Source organism: Buteo buteo, chromosome Z, assembly GCF_964188355.1.
Source record: "Buteo buteo chromosome Z, bButBut1.hap1.1, whole genome shotgun sequence".
NCBI lineage: Eukaryota > Metazoa > Chordata > Aves > Accipitriformes > Accipitridae > Buteo > Buteo buteo.
The window spans coordinates 67,557,140-67,571,999 of record NC_134204.1 but is presented as its reverse complement, the minus strand read 5'-3'; the positions used below and the strand labels follow the sequence as shown (position 1 = coordinate 67,571,999).

Sequence of the window (14,860 nt, the reverse complement as noted above, 5' to 3'; positions counted from 1 at the left end):
GAGCGGCGGGGTGCAAGAGCACCCTTCGCAGCTCTGCCGACCCGCAGCACTCCGAGAGAGAACACAGGTTTCTGGCCAGGGCAGGTGAGACCCGCTCAGTGGGAAGGAGGTCGAGGGTGCCACCGGCTCCGTCCGTGTGAACCAGAGGGAAGTAGCAACGCTTTCCAGGTCTTAGAGCAGACCAAGGGAAAAAAAACCCCAAAACAAAAACAAAAAAAACAAACAAAAAACCAAACCAAAAAAACAACAAAAAAAAACCCAACCAAAAAAACCCCAACCAACAACAAAAAAAGCCTCAAACACCAACCCCAAACCCACCAAGCTTTTATTTTAAGCAGATGTGAGCGGGTCGAACCGAGCACTTTCAGGTATTTTCGGTGCGGCGCAGTGCCACGCGCTTGGCGTTTGGCACGGCGGCGCGGCAATTCCCGATGCCGCGGGCACCGCTTCACACGCGCGCAAAACCCGCGCGGGGCGCTGCCAGCAAGCCGCGGGCCGGGCGGCGGCACCCACCGCCGGCCGCGGGGCTCCCGGCGGGGCAGGGCCGGCGCGGCGGGGAGCGGCGCCCCGGACACCCCGCGCCGCCAACCGCGGCCCCCGTCGCCTCCGCGGGGGCCTCTTCTTCCCCCGCCCGGAGGGTGGGGGGGGGGTGGAGGGAAGAGGGGGGCGCCGCCGGTACCGTCCGCCCGCCGCCGGTCACGTGGCAGCGCCCTCCGCGCCCCGAGACCGCGGAGCGCGGCGCGGGCGCGGCGGCATTGTGACGCAGCAGGCCTCCGCCGCGGCGGCGGGAGGAGGCGCGGGCGCGCGCGCGGGCGCGGCGGGTGAGTGCCGCCGCCGGGAGCGCGCCGCCGGGCGGCCGGGGAGCCGAGTGCGCGGCGGGGCCGCCCCCCGCCCTGCCTCCCGGCCGCGGGCCGGTGGAAGGGCAGGGGCGGAGGGCGGGGCCGCGGGAGCCGGGCCGCTGCCTGAGCCCTGCCTGCACCGGCGGGGAGTGGCGGGGGGCGGCAGCCGAGAGGCGGCACCTGGGTCCTTCCCCGTCTCCATCACCCCGCGGCTGCCGTGAAACGGCCGCGGCCGAGCGGAGCGGAGGGGTGAGGTGAGGCGAGGGTAGCGGAGCGGAGGGGAGGGGAGCGGAGCGGAGCGGAAGGGACCGGACCGGACCGGACCGGACCGGACGGGGGGCTTTGTTGCCGCCGCCGTCCCCCGGGGCGGCGGGAGGGGGGGCGCGGAGCCGGGCCCGGGGTCCCCCGCGGGGGGGCGCGGGGGGCGCGGGTAGCGCTGGAAACGCCCGGCGTGGCTGCGGGCTTTCCCCCGCCGGGCCATCCCCGGGGAGCGCGGGAGCGGGGGGTGCCCGGGCGGCGGGAGAGGCGGCTGGGGGGCGGGGGGCGGCGAGCCCCGGCCCCCGCCTGCCCGCCCCCGCCCCGGGGAAGTGCTTTCCGCATGAAATCAGGGCTGAACGCGGGGGGTTTTATTGGGGCTGAGCACATACGTGATGTCAGCTCTGCGAAGTGCCGCTGCAAAACCCCTTGTAGCGCGGTGCAACGCGCTGACACCCGAAGCCGGCGCAAATCTGCTTCTGCTCCGCTCGGAGCCGGGCGTCCCCGGCGGGCGGGCAGCCCTCAGCACCCTCCTGTCCCGGAGGGGTATGCCGAAATCTGGAAGAAAATCAAGTAGGAGCTGCATGTTTGTAACTGTGGGGAAGAAAACGCGAAGTTGCCTGGTAAAAAAACTGCGCCTTGGCTTGTACTTGGGTCAGTCCAAGATCGTGTTTTTGCAGCACCGGGAATCAAACCTTCTTCATACCCGTATCAGTGAGCGGTTTTATGCGATCAAATGCAATTTATGTGAAGAAGAGCTCGAGGATCAGGTCCTGATCATACTGGATACAAACCAGCTCCTAAACAGTCTCAGTCTTCATTGTCAGTGTTATCACCTCATGGCACTTTCAATGGTTGGCTTAAAGCCACAGCTCTGAGAGGGATAATAATCAGTCACAACTGCTTCTCAAAAAGCCCCCCTAAAACCTACCAAAACACTGATAGTGCCTGTGGTTCCATAGAAAATCTCAGAAGCGTGGCCTCGTACGCCTCAGCCATCCAACTGCAAAAGGTAACTAAAAAAGTTTTTAAAAAAATTACTCTGAAGCAAATCACTTGATAGTTGGACCCTTTGGTGATACTTAAATGGCTGAAGAAAGGGGATACAAAGGTAGCATAGGAAAATCAAAATTACTTTGTATGTTGTTCAAATAGCTCTGATCCTGCAGCCAGGAATTATGCTGAATGATGTGCATGTGTTTAAGCATTGGGCAACATGCTGTAGCAGACTTTCACAATGTCCAGCCCTTACTGAATTTAGTAGCTCTATCTACTGCGTGTACTCCCAATGAGCCATAAATAATATGATCCGTTGCCTTACTACCACCCATAAACAGGAGCTTCTTCACCCTAAAGTCCTCTGCAACTAGCTCATGGGCTACCTGGTGAGCCTCTTCTCTCTTCATACAGCTAAGCCTGCGAGTATGCCTGGTGCTGTATTGGAGCCATATTTTGGAGATTTTGTACCTAAACTGGAAACCTGGTCTTGAGGTCAGGCATAAGGCATTGTTCAAGAGGGAGTTCAAACACAGTGAGAAGGGCTTTTCATGTGAATAAAAACAATTAGAATGTGACCTGTCCAGTTGTCAAGAAGAAACTTGCCTTGCCGCTATAGTTATAGTTACAAAATTGTATGGTAACCTTTCCTTTAGGTATTCCTTCAGTTAATGCAGAGGCATAGCGCCCATGGCTGGTGTGAAAAGGCTCCCTTTGTAAGATGTGGTATGTTTCATTTCTGTGTGTTTTTGTGTGTCAAAGACTGACTTATGCAAACTGACTGTTCCACTTCACCCAGTCACTAATGGTATCTTAAACCGGCAGTTCAGTCATCTTTCAGATCTTTGTGATTTCTGGTCTGTGTCATTGACTCAGTGTGCTGCAGAAAGCAAATGTGGCTTGTAGCTTGTTGTAAAAGTGGGTAAAATAGAATTGTATCAGAGGAAGGGGCCAGTGAAGAGGAGCCTGTTAAAAAAGCTCCTTGTGTGAGAGAGTAGTCCAATGCGGGCTACTCAAAATACTTTAAGTGGCATTTTGTCATAAGGAGATGGGCAGTTTTTCCAGTAAGGAAGTCCTATAGAAGGTAGTAAATTATATTAGATAGAAACTGCTCCTTCTCTTAATGTTTTTTTTCCTCTAATGACAGTGACGTGGTAAGTATGACATGATTTCTTTGGGGCCATCGTCTGAGTTTACAAAGAACTTCATGTAAAAGGTAGACTGGTTGGACAAGGTTACTGAGTGGTACCTTTGGAGATGCAGTCCCTCCCCCGAGTACTGTGAATAAGTTATAGGTCACTTTGCATTTATTTTTTTTTTGTGATTGAAAAACCCTAATCCCAAATATCTACACATTTTGTAACCGTTTTTGGACAAGGCATCTGCAGAGCTTCAAGAAACTAAGAAGTGGCTCTTATTGCCCCTCTGCTTCCCAATTGTCTGTTCTTGCTGGGGGCTGAAACCTGTCCCCATGCGAACTTCATAGGTGCCAGAAGTCTTCTTCCTACACGTACCTGGGGTGGGATACCACCCGCGCTGGTACAGCTCTCCCTCTTGCACACTCCTCTTCCAGAATGTCCCAGGCCCCTGTTGTCTCTACACCCACAGCAGCTCCCTCCTGCTTGGACACTTGCCTGATTAGAACCAGGAAGGGGAAAGTGTGACAGATGTACTGTGGCCGCTCTAGTTTCTACCCTCTGAATTGGAGACATGCAGGTAGTGCTGCCTCCACGCTGTGATGAGGCACCAGCAAGAAAGGGGAGCATACAGCCAGAGGCAGCCCCGTGTGAGGGGACTCGACTGTCACAGACAGCAGCACAAAAGTTGCGTTGGCAGTATTGCAGGGATGCAGCTGGTACTCATAGTTGCGGCATCATTTGGTGTCCTGTATGCGTGGAGTCGTGATGCTGCACCTCAGAAGCACAAAGACCAATAGTTCAATAGTTCCAGCAGCCTTTGTGGGATGCAGCATGTTCTCTCCCCATACCTGGTTTTTAAATGTTTCAGCTGACTGGATGGGATGTGCAGCAGAGCTTTATTTCCACCCGTCTGTCTCTGATTACCTGCATGATGCTCCAGAGGCAACCCGTGAATCACAAGCATGGTTACAGGAGCAAGGAGGGGAACAGAAGGGAACAATTACCATTTTTATTTCAGTTTTATTAGAATAAACCTACATCTATTTCAGGTTACAGTTGAAGGTAAAATGCAAGGAGGAGAACATTCCCATCCTTCCTTGTGCAGCCATGTTAATTAATGCTAAGTAAAATAATGAAAAGTTCATATTTTTCAGGTGAAACTCTTTGTAAGGAACCCATTTGCCAATGCTTTACTGTATATTGCTTAGAAAATACAGTGATTTTGTACAGTTGAAATGTAATGTTCATTGTCAAGATGAAAAATATGTTAAAACAAGTTGAGAAGTATTGGATTTTGGAAGGGGAAGTAGTTGTTCTTTTCAACTGTTGTCAGAATAGGACCATAATTAAACTAAGGGAAATAATGCTTAGATAATTGGCAAGAGGACTTGGAGGAGCGTTGTGTCCATGCTCTCTCTTTTTCTGGCAGATCTGTCTGTTTCTCAAAGGAGGCAGAGAAGATAGGCTTACATGGAGCAGGTGCATAGTAAACACAAGGGAATTTCTCTTTAAATGCAAATGTGGTTGTATGATAGATTTATATGCACAGTGGAACGATTGGAAACAAGAGAAGAGAACATATGCATCAGATACCTTATTGATTTAAGGTCCCAAGAAAGTTTTTAACTCAGGGGGGGGAAAGTAATTAATTAATTAATTATTGTGGTAAAACCATCATCTGCTGCTTACCTGTCTAAGGTGGAGCTGTAATTTCATCTTCTAAGATAAAGCTCCAAGTGATTCAGAGGTCTGAAGATCTTAGAGGTATCAAAGAAAAGTACAATTCAGCTGTCATAGTTCAGCAGTTGGGGCAATCGTTCATTAGGTATATTTTCTTGTAAGTAGGTATATTTTCTTGTATGTTAAGGAACATTTACAAAAGCTTACTTTGAATATGAATGTGGTTGATTTGCACTTTATAAATAATTATTGAGTAAAGCTTGAAAATATATTTTTCTGGTTAAAACGTAACAGTAGGTTTGTAAGGTTTTCTGTAAGCATTTCCTTTTCAGTTCCGTTTCCTCCCCAGTTCTTGTTTGCAGTCAAACTGCTGGCATGTTCTTTGTTTATACCAGAGAAAAAGGCATTGTCTCACTTATCTTTTAAACTCAATACAATGTATTACTTGACCTCTCCTTGTATATAAATCCTCCCCCCTCTCCCCCCATCTGTTTCATTGTTACTGTATCAATCTGGAACTTACCATTTTAAATGAAATTCTAATCAGGAACTTGAACACTTCCCTTCAACATCCCCCCCCCCCCCCCATTTTAGCAAACTTGTTTACATCTGTGAGTAAAAATCAGGCTGTGCTGCATAACTTTCTCACATGTGCCTGACATGGGTATGCACATGATTATGATTTGAAGCTATACTGCTTTCCTTTTGTAGGATCTGGCCATACTGACTGGCATTTTTCTTAAGAAATAGGAAATACCTTTAACTATCCAGACTAACAACATATAACTGCTGGCATGTTTATAAGTGCATGTACATATCTCATGTTCTCTTTTACTAAAATAGGACTGTAAATATTCTGCATTCTGTATGCTATGCTGTTCAGTTCCGTTTGAGTCACAGTAGTAAATTTATGAAGAGCCCCAGAATTGCTTTTGAATTGCCTCAAGATTTTAAATATTGAAGTTGTCAGCATGGTGAGAGATTTATTTGAATATTTGCAAATGCCGTGTCCAAGATGTTTTTAAAAACAAAAACCAACCAAACAAAATAAAGCAGAATAAAACTGGGGAATATAGTACACACAGAAGTAGAAGAGTGCTAGCAAGGTAAATAAGCTGCATGTCACATTCCCTGACCCACACCTCTGTTGTGCTCAGTCTAAGTATACCCACTTGTCCTCTTGTACATTCAGAGAGTCTTAAGGTATGTGTCCTAATTATGTTAAATATTAGGATATTATCATTTTGCTAACTTGTAAGTTGAGCACTGGATAAAGCGCAATATTTGTGCTTGTTGCTAAGACATGGGCAAAAACTTACCTTGAGTTACAGAATGTAATCACCAGGAAATTGAGTTATACTTACATCATTAATTATTTGCTTTTCATTAACCTAAACCAGATTTTAAATTAGAGGTAAAGGAATTTAGGCAGCTAAATGTAAGCAACTTTGAATAAATACTGTAATCTTGAACTCTGCCAATGCTTTTCATTTCATATCTGCAGAATCATAGTTACCTAGGCTCCTTGACTAACATTGTTCATGTTTAAGTTAATGGGCATCCTTGTGGTAGATGTGAATGGAGTGAGGCAGTATACCCATGGAACAAGCAACAGACTAGAAAAAGGAGGATTCAGCTTTTCACAGTCCTTTTGAATATAATACATCCTATAACATCTTGATGTGATACTTGCTTAAAGCAATTTGATAGCATAATTTTTAGGAGGCTGAATTTGTTCCTATAACTCTGTATACATCTTTGTATTAGTTATTTACATACGGCATTTTAAGTTTTCCATAGTGTCATGGTTTAACCCCATCCAGCAACTAATTCCCACACAGCCACTCACTCACTACCCCATGGCAGGATGGGGGAGAGAACTTAAAGAATAAAAGTGAGAAAACTCATGGGTTGACATAAAGACAGTTTAATAGTTAAAGTATTACTTACTGTTCAGCATTATGAATCTGCTACTGGTAAATATGAGACAAATTTAGCAGTTATCTCAGCTGCTTGGTAGTGCTTTCAAAAGTATTGATAATGTCAGTCTAATGGGTAGGTTTTTCACACCATACTCAGTGACTTCAGCTGTCATTCTCCAAGACTGAACAGAGAGCAATTAAACTCTTGCCCATCTCCTTACAGTTGTTCTTGAGGGTCATAGATGAAGCATGTTAGCAAACAGCATAATGGAGATTGTATTTCTGCTCTTTACTGTGGAGGAGTTAACTGTTGTCTCTCTGCACTTCCTAGTAAAGCACTTCACGAATTGGATCTGAGATGAAATGTCTGGAGCAGCACTGCCCAATAACTGGAGGTTTAGCTGTGACTGAGTGCTGAGATGCCCGTGTCTGGACAGCGAAGTGGAGCACGCCTGTGCACATGCTTAGGGTTTCCACAGAGAGACAGGCAGCAGCATGGGATTTTTATCCCTGTGCCCAGAACTTTCTGTATATCGCTAGCTCTCTTCTTCCCATAGTAAATTAGCCTGTATGTAATTCCTGCTGCTGTGATCCAATTCCTACCAGAACTTTGTCTGAGTCAACACTAGCTTGTGTAGCTTTATAGTCTCCTCATAGGCAGCTAAGTGTGCTGAAGAACTGCATTCCTTCTCCACTTGTCTTCTGGTTGCGATTTAACGAAAGACACACAAAATCTCCCTGGAGTGAATCATTCATTATGCAGTCAGTTTAAGAACATGCATAAATCCCTTTGGTCACTTGCTGGAGAAATGGTAGTAAGCCATCCTTGAGAGGATGTAGTGTCTGTAGTAGTTTGTAGCTAGTAGAGGATGTAGTGTTGCAGCGATACTGCAAACCACTGTTTGAGGGAAGGAGGTCCTGAATTTGAAGGACTTTTATCAGCTCCTGGGTTTCTGCATCACAGTAAGTTCTGCCCCTGGTAGCAGCAGTAGTGGATGAAGGCATTGTTGATATCTTGATGTTCTTCTGAAATAAGTGGCCTTGAAACAGTAGATAACTAATGTGCCCGCTTAGGTTGGGTCTTTGGCATCTGGCCTTAGTACTTTTATGAAGAGGAATGGGTGCCATTTACACTTAGCACAGTTGCCTCCAGCTGCTTGTAGAGTGTAACAGTGTCTCTTTGTTAGACAGTAAAGCTGGGTGAGTCACTGTACCTGAAGGATCAGGTTAATCTGGCCTGACTCTGTGAATCCTCACAGGAAAGGCCAACCCGCACATGTTACAGTGTCCTCCAGGAGTACAAGGGAAGCAGGTAGTGTAGAGGCAGGAACTAGCCCAGCTAATATAATTTAGCAAAATGGGCACTCTCGCCAGCATGTGTTCCTCATCAGTTCCCATATGCTTTATGGTATGTTCCCAGGCTTTGCTTTTTGCAAATGCAGTTTTTAGATGAACATATCTACAGTAGCACTATTTCTGGATGTGTCTACACTGCAATCCAGTGGTGCGATTGCAGGACATGCAGACAGATCTGTACTAGCTTTGATCTACATGCGATGTGAAGACATGCCAGCCTAGACTTAAGAGAGGGCTGTCTAAGCCTTCTGGACAGATTGTTAAGCCATGCTGAAGTCTGCTTTCATCTGTCTTCACTGCTATTTTTAACTGTGCTATCTAGATTAGCACTGCCGTGGATACTCCTATACACGCCAACGTAAATTCACGACTGCATGCCCACTGCTTTCCTACAATGTTGTCTGTCGATGCTCTGCATCTGGGTGTGCGTCCCTTATTCTTTGTACTGAGACAGTCTAGTTTTCTTTTGCACTGAGTTTAGTTGTTATTTCACCGCTTAATTCCCCTCTGTAAGGAATTATAGAAAGGGCAATGGAGTGTAGGAGAGACTTCTGGCAATTTTCCACTCCAAAATTTCATTTTATAGTCTCTATTCCAAGTTTGATTGTTAAGCTCAGCCTTAAAGAACCTCCAGATCCAGGCCAAACACATTTTTGCAAGTGTTAAAATCCAGATGAGAGACCAAGCTGATGGAGCAATGTTAGAAAGTTGGCATTTTAAAATGTTCTTCATGAAAGCATTGAATCTAGAGCACAATTATGTGAAAAAAAATTGTGAAATTATAGGAAAAATATCAGCAATGACAGTAAGGTGGTTATCATATATAAAACACAGTACAACTTTATATTAAAAGGATTTGAATGTATTTTTAAGAGAAGTAATATGTATGGTTTTTTAACATTTCAAGGAAGAGCCCTGCACTGCTAAGAGTTTCTTGTTGTTGTGGTTTGGTTTTTGTTTTATTTTGTTTTGTTTTGTTTTTTAAATGGATGTAATAAGGGTTATTTTTGCTTTGTCAGTCAGATTAACTTTTAAGTTACTCCACAGTCTTGTCAATGAAGTATGCTTCTAATTATGGTACCATGTTGTAAGACTGAAGTTTGACAACAACAACTATAATTGCACATCAAATTTTAGTATTTTTTATGCAGGAATAGACTTTCCCCTTCCTCATTAAAAACCAACCAACCAAAGAAACAAACAAACCCGCAGAAAACAGCAAAACTGATCTGTATCTAAGGATATAGTCTGAAAAGATCTGTTGAGTATCTGACTCTTTTGCTGTGCAATTTTCAAGCTATTTAACAAAGACAAGGGAGAAAACATGGCTTGAAAATTGAAGTTAGGACATAAAAAGATGAATTCTTGCAATTTTTTTCATGCTACAAAAATATTTCACATAAAAGTGAGTACTGTCAAACAAAGAGAAATATGAAATAGACTAACAAGGCATATGTTTCTGTGACATGAGACACACTGTAGAGGAGTAAGGTGAAGCTGAGCTTTTCAGTTGGTTGCAGCTTACTTATCTGCCAAGAAAATATTTTATTTCTAGATAAATGGTTAAGCTGAAATAAATAAAATGTTCCATCATCTTTCCTTAAGCACTTCTTTAAAAAAAGTATTTCTTATGACTGTCCTTGGCACCTTTCTGAGGAAAAAGAACAGCCTTGGTACAGCGAACGGAGCAAAAGAATGCAAGCACATACCAGCTAAGCCTGGTTCTAGCACCACATGGTCTTGAATAAATTGTCTAACTCCTTTCACTTATCTGCCTATAAAATGAGAAGAAAATATATTAGGGAACTGCAGTAGCAGAATTGTCAATAGCAACATCCTTTTGTAATATGGAGTTCTAAGAGTGCCTACTATTTTTCATTATGAAAAAGATTCATCCTTTTCCTGAACAGCTCTACCAGCTTCGTAGTTTGAAGGTGCTAGAGGTTGAGTGTATCTCCTGTGGTGTACTTAGTCTTCCTCAGTCCCCTCAGAGGTCCTGCATAATGTTACGGGAGCCCTCCCACAGGACTGTGCTCTACACAGATAGTTTGTTGTGTGCTGGAAGTGGAGAACTTGATGTCTTCTTTTGGTTGAAGGTCCATGAAAAAAAAAAAGCCATCATTGGAAATTACATGAATAGCTAAAAGATTTGTGATAATTATGAAGTCAGGTGTTTTTAAATTAAAAAATGGGAAAGCCACTTAGTGCTGTCCTTGTCCTTCCTCTTTTTGTTAGGTTGCCTTGTGGGCAGGGATGTTTAGCAGATATTCTTGGCTCATTTGCTAATGGAGCTGGAAAGCACATAGATAACAGGGCAAAGAAATGATGTGGGGGACCTGGTTACACCGCACATGGAAAAGGTGGAAGTACTGAATGCCACCTTTGCCTCAGTCTTTACTAGCAAGACTGACCTTTGGTGGGGGAAGGTTGGAGCAAGGAAGATGTACACCTGGTGGAAGAGGAGCAGGACAGGGAATACTTCAGCAAACTGGACATACATAAATCCATGGGCCCTGATGGGATCCACCCATGACTGCTGAGGGAGCGGGCAGATGTCATTGTGAGGCCACTCTCAACAGTCTTTGATCAATCATGGTGACTGGGAAAAGTACCTGAAGACTGGAGGAAAGCAAATGTCATCCCCCATCTTCAAGAACAGCAAGAAGGAGGACCCAGGGAACTACAGGCCAGTCAGCCTCACCTCAGTCCCTGGGAGCATACTGCAGCAGCTAATCCTGGAAACCATTTCCAGGCACATGAAGGACAAGAAAATCAGCAGCAGTAGTCAGCGCAGGGGGGAAGTCATGCTTGACCAACTTGATAAACTTCTGTGATGAAAAGTTTAGCCTGGTAGATGAGGGGAGAGCTGTGTATGGTGTCTACCTAGGCTTCACTGAGGCCTTTGACACTCTCTCCCATAAGATCTTCACAGAGAAGCTGTTTATGTATGGGCTGGATGAGCAGGCAGTGAGGTGGATTGAAAACTGTCTGTATGGCCAGGTCCAGAGGGTCATGACCAGTGGAACAAAGTCTGTTTGGAGACCAGTGACTAGCAGTGTACCCCAGGGGTCAAATCTGGGTCCAGTCCTGTTTAACATCATCATTAATGATCTGGATGATGGGGCAGAGTGCACCCTCAGCAAGTTTGCAGGTGACACAAAACTGGGACGAGTGGCTGGTATGCCAGAGGGTCATGCTGCCAACCAGAGGGACCTCAACAGGCTGCAGAATTGGGCTAACAGTAACCTCAGGTTACTGCACTGAAGTGCAAAGCCCTGCACCTGGGAATGAACAACCCCACGCACCAATATATGCTGAGGGCCACTCAGCTGGAAAGCAGCTTGGCAGAAAAGGACCTGGGGACACCAGGTTGAACACGAGCCAGCAATGTGCCCTTTTGGCAAAGGCAGTAAACAATATCCTGGGCTGCATTGGACAGTATGTCCAGCAAGTCGAGGAAGGTGATCCTTCCCTGTACTCAACACTGGTGAGGCTATGTCTTGGAGTACTCTGTGGAGTGCTGGGCTCCGCAGTACGAGTGAGACATGGACATGCTGGAGAGAGTCCAGCAAAGGGCCACAAAAATGTGTAAGAGATTGGAGCACTTCACATGAGAAAAGACTGAGAGATCTGGGACTGTTCAGCCTGGAGAAGGAAGGCTCAGGGGGAGATCTCATCAATATGTATAAATACCTGCAGGGAGGGTGCAAGGAGGATGGAGCCAGGCTCTTTCCAGTGGTGCCCAGTGACAGGACCAGAGGCAATGGGCACAGACTGAAACACAGGAGGTTCCCTCTGAACATCAAAAAGCACTTTTGAGTGTGAGGATGACTGGCACAGGTTGCCCAGGGAGGTGGTAGAGTCTCCGTCCTTGGAGATATTCAAAAGCCACCTGGACACAGTCCTGGGCAACTGGTTCTCGCTGATGCTGCTTGAGCATGGGTTGAACCAGATGACCTCCAGAGGTCCTTTCCAACCTCAACTGTTCTATGATTCTATGAAGCCCTGTGAAAAGAAGAGACAGCATCATAATTAATATGGACAAGGCAACACTGACTAGCCTGTGTCTCTGCCTCTGTGATGGTGACCTTGTGTGGTGCTAGGCCTGAAACCCAAACCATTATATAGCAGGTAGCCATGAAAGCTGTGTGCTGTCACATTTGTATTGTCTAGATTGAGCCTTTTGGCATCTGGTATGTAGAAGAAATTAACTGCATTGAGAGCTGTCTCCCACCTCTGGCAGTGATCAATACAATCTGGAGATAAGGACAGATATGAAGGTACTCGATGTGGTGTTTCTGATCCTGACCCTTCTGCTGTGTTGTTCTGTGGCTTCCCATAAGTCCCTTTGTCTCTGTTTCCAATTTCTGCATGGGGATAATAATGCTTTCTCATCTTGTAATCGACATTGTGAATGAATTAATGAATGTTTGTGAAACACTTGGACAATACTGATGAGCATCCTTGAAAAAGCAGTAAGGATATAAATGATCTTCCATTCACTATAGGGCTTAGACAGACTAAAATAAATATGATTTAGACTAGCTAAATGCTGGATGGGGGAAAACAAGAAATAGAAATAGCCACCTGATTCCGAGTAGTTTTTGTTGTGCCCTGCATGAGGTAGATATCCTTTTGTATGATCCTTCAGTTAGATTCTGTATGAAAATCAGTACAAGCAAATGAATGACCCCATGCATAACTTATTTTAACATTGTAGTTTTTGATGTAGTGAGGTTTATTTCTTTGACATAGTTTCAAAAATGTAGTTCAATTTTTGTAAAGTGTTTTAGGAATCTCTGAAAGAAAACATTACAAAATTACAGCTTAAAATGATATTACTACTTCGATAGTTGGCATTTCTGCCATCATCTCGTCCCACACTTTTGTTAAAGCACTGATATCTGTACAACTGAGGGCTAATATTCCATCATATCTGCTGCATATATTATTTAAAACAAATGGTATTGGATAGCAGTACTCTACGTAGGATAGCACTGTATAACTGCAGAAGTGCAGTTGCAGTCTATTTCTGATTTCTAATTTCTCAAATGAAAAAATAATGACAGTTTCAGAAGCCTACATTCTGATCACAGGGGCACAGATGTCTCTCAAGAATAATTTAGGTGTTCTTCACTGAATTTTCCACTTTCCACCAAACTTTAACTGAAATAAAAAGTTCTTGTTTGACAATGCTTAAATTTAAAGTAGTTTACACTGTTTAACTCCTAAGAATTTTTGCAAACATCATAGGCTATGTCTAGGGAATAAGGTATGAAAAATTGTCACGTTTTTGTCCTTTCTTCATTTTAATTTTATCAAAATAAAGATATTTGCATAGATGATAATGATCAAGTGCCATTGCTAATTATGAGAAAAGTTGATATTTGCAGTAAAATTGTTAAATATTTTTTAATAGTATTCGTTTGCTTTAAAATTCAATACCTGTAATATATGCATACAGTCAAATCTGTGTGATTCATCAAGCAGTCTCAAATGAAAGCAGGCTGGTCTGAATGACAAGGAGAGTGAGTTCTTGTGAGTGAGGTTTTGAGTTCAGGGTTAGTTTTTTGGCCCATGGCCACAAAATGTGCTGAGTGTTGTGGCCTGCCTAAGGCTGACTCACGTACCTAATGGAAGTGTAATGCTGGTTACCCACTGGTGCCCCAGATCCTGACTGTGAGTAAAGGCCACTTTGCATCCATATAAAATTTGCAGTTTGAAATTTGGAGTATTACATTTTGTTAAGAGTTTAGCCATTGAATGTCCTAGTGAATTTCAGTGTGCAAAAGATGGGACAGCAGAGTTGATTGTCCAAAAGTTAAAGAAGAGGAAAAAAAGGGTGCAGATGGAGGACAGAACAAGAAAGTGTTTTGGCCCTTGTTGGGGAGAAAACAGACCTTCCACACGTGAGCAGGGCAGTGCATAGACTTCACACAGATGGTGGATACACTTGACATATTGTGATCCTTGCAGAGAATGTTAGGAGTCTTCCCTTGAATTTATAATTAAAGCTCACATGAAGCAAAAAATCATCATGGGACTAAATGCAGGATATATATTTTGGCAGGCAAATGTAAGTGAGGCAAGCTCTAAATTTCTAACTTCAAATACAGCATTTGAATGTTACAAAGTTAAGAGAGTACCATTTGGCATTAGTTCTTTCCCAGGATATTTCTAAAAGTAATTGAACAGACTACTATGGGACTACAAGGTGTTGAAATTCTAATGGACGATTATTGAATTTGGATTGAGGAATTTAAATGAGAAAATGAAAGATGCAGGGAAGTGTTTGAAAAATGCTCATCCTTCTCATTCTCATCCTCATGAGAAACAGAAAAATGATGTTTCTCATCCTAAAAACAATAATACAAAAAAACCCAAACCCAACATGACCTAACAGAGGTTTTCAGCATTTGAATCATATTGAGCAAAGATATCTCAGACTACTTGGTTTATTGAAACAACAGTTATAAATGAAATGTGTTCTTCAATGAAAAAAAGCACGTTAGGAAGATTTATGGGGATGGTATACTGATTAAATTAATTCCACATTTTTCTGTGATCAGTGCCACTGCAGAAGATAAGGTGTATAAGCATGTTGCATAGCATTAAGGAGACAAACCAAAGCCAGGATTTGAGCACTGTGTCACAAAACTGCAGTATCAGATAC

General features: G+C 44.3%; 1 protein-coding gene across 2 annotated transcripts in view; it reads left to right on the top strand.

The window, feature by feature from the left end:
• Positions 1-224: 224 nt before the first annotated feature.
• The window catches only part of SNCAIP (synuclein alpha interacting protein), a 92,217-nt gene continuing 77,581 nt past the window's right edge, over positions 225-14,860 (top strand). Inside the window, exon 1 of one of the 2 annotated variants that reach the window (XM_075020305.1) lies at positions 225-821. The gene's annotated coding sequence lies outside the window, so the exon portion shown is untranslated. Of the gene's footprint in view, positions 822-961; positions 1,094-14,860 lie in introns of those variants that run through there. The other variant, XM_075020304.1, reaches the window with a different exon arrangement.